We start from the raw sequence: 2,653 nt of genomic DNA on the forward strand, positions 1-2,653 counted from the left end.
GCCAATGGGAGTCTGAGTGTGGGCTTAAATCATACTTAGGGACTTTCCGGCTTCCTCACGCAGGAGAGAGTAGCCACGTCAGTACAACAGGGGGTGTGGTCTCATCCTGGGTGGGTGGTACATGAGCATGTAGACATGATCATGTCATCATGGCCCCACCCCCCACTATTCAATGACTAGATTACATTCTTGTATAACTGAGACGGGGCTACAATTTCAGGGGACATGCTTCCAGGGCCGGCGCTACCCCCTCAGCAGAGGATGCAGGGCAGGGAGGCACCGGGAGGTAGAGGTGCTCTCCCTGCTCTACATCCCCTGCTGTCCTCTGTGGCTGCCGGCTGCTGCTGCGCCTTTCACACTGCATGATGCTACTGTGTTATTCATGCTGCCAAAGGGTCGACAGTGTTTCAGGTCGAAAGTCAATAGTGACAAAAGGTCAACAGCAAAAAGGTAGACATTTCAAAAAGTCGACGTACATTTTTCATGGTATTTGGTGCCAAGGTCAACACCTGTCCGCATAGACCATCAATTAGTGTAGCGCATACCCTCGCACTTCCTAATTGTAGTCCACGTGGACAGGAAAAAATTGTGAAAAACTCATGTTGACATTTTCATGTGTTGGCATATCGACATTTTTTTGTGTAAGATAACGCACATTGGTATTGGCGAGATGCAGTGAGATATTATGCGTGATTTTCTCTGCGATTACAGGGCTTTGGTTGCTAGAACGTCGCGTCCCCTTTCCCAGCCTCTACAGAAGGCATCACATTTTCATTGTATGCAAATGACATTCTCTCTGGCATATCGCAGACAGCGCTTCCCGGCACGTCAAATAAAGTACAATGATCCATTTTCTCTTCTTCTTCTTTTTTTTACTCTCCATTTCTTGATTCTCATTTCTTTTTGTGCAGAGTACAGTGACTTTGATGCTTAACACTGCGTAAAATGTCTATTAACTGCGTGCACTTTGTAAGTAAATCAGGGGATATGCTCCTGTATTATTCATGCTGCCTTTTGGCTGCGGCAAAGTATCCTGGGAATAAGAGAGCGAGCATGACGTCCCGGAAAACGCAGCTTTTTATCGGAAATCTGCATTATTGCTGCAAATACCCTGTGACAACCGGGGACGCGGTTACATCCTCGGAGGCCCTCTATAAAAATACAAATGGGTTATACTGTATGCATAGAGCGCTAATGCTTCTTCCAAATGGCCCTATCTGTGAGGTCACGTCGACCTTCTCCTTTATGTCCTTTAAATGATTGAAGGGGGAGCGTGGATGGGATTGGGCAATTTGTATTAGTGAATGGAACCGATGTTTACAACTGAGTCGGGGACGGCGATTGAGAGCCCTTTTTTCCGCACTCAGCGTTTTCAATGTCATAAACCAAGTTTATGAGCAAGCGAAACCTGACATATAATGGAATTAAAATGAGCTTAAATTACTGGGAGAAAGAAAAGTACATACACGCTCAACGGCCTTTTATGTTGTTATTATTAGGACACTTAATCATTCAATGTCAGAGTTATATCTAATAAATGTGCAACAAGTCACATGTATATAAACTATAAACACACCCAACATTTCGCACCGGAGATTTCATGTAACGTCATGTATGTACGCTTATATTGGAATAATACACTGTAGCATTCTTGCTCTCTTTCAGGTCAGCTCAGCTGGGGAGCAGTTCCGGTAAAGGGGGGGGATGTAGGGAAAGGGGGCGGGCAGCTGGGGGGCTTTAAAAAGGAGGTGGGTCTAGACTCCTAAAAAGTTGTTCTGGTTTATTGTAACACGTTAAATGCTGTTCTGACTTGAACATAACGCAGAAGGGATTTTCATTTCTGTACAACACTTTAAATGATTAAATAAATGAAAAAGAAGGAGGGGCTTGACGAGATTACTAGCATTGTGAAGTAGAGGGCGTGGCTTCGATAATAGGATTTAGCCGGAATCACGACATCTGCCGCTCATACCAGCCACTTTACTCGGTAAGTGGTCACCTGGGCATGAGGGGGCCTAAAAATTGTGGAAACTTGCCGGTCCTTCCAGTAGGAATGTATGTACAGTGCTGTAGCAGCATTTTAAGCTTCATCAGAAAGATTTTTTCAACAAAGTAAAACACTTTGCATTTGTGCTATGTGCTTGGACTCTAAATACACTATGCGATTTTGGTCCCAATTTCACCTAATACTGGTGGATCGGGCCAAGAAATTTGGTGAAATGCGTCCCTGTGTGTATGATATCCGATCCGATGCACGGTCCCGCATGCATTGGACCAGAGTCGGTGGTCGACTGGCGTGCACATAAGATAACTCGTACGGGCAGCTGTCAGCGGCACATTGTGGGTGCTTTTTAGCACCCGCGATGTATCTCATCCGATACACTCCGATACTAGGGGTGTGCCAGCGGTGCTGCACATTTTACGTCTGTAACTTTACGGACCCCTAAGCCAACCTACCCCAAGGCCGAACACTACTGAAGTCTTTACTTACACAATTTGCATAAATGACACTTTTGCACAATATGTAATTTTTTTCTTATTCTTATCCCAATTCCATTTTTGTGTCTGTTCTGTCAGTGTACGGAGACTTACGCACAAAGCACAACCAAAACTCCCGACACACCGATGCGTCATCAATTTTTTTCATGCAGGC

This window comes from Crinia signifera, chromosome 5 (genome assembly GCF_055691185.1).
Source record: "Crinia signifera chromosome 5, ASM5569118v1, whole genome shotgun sequence".
NCBI lineage: Eukaryota > Metazoa > Chordata > Amphibia > Anura > Myobatrachidae > Crinia > Crinia signifera.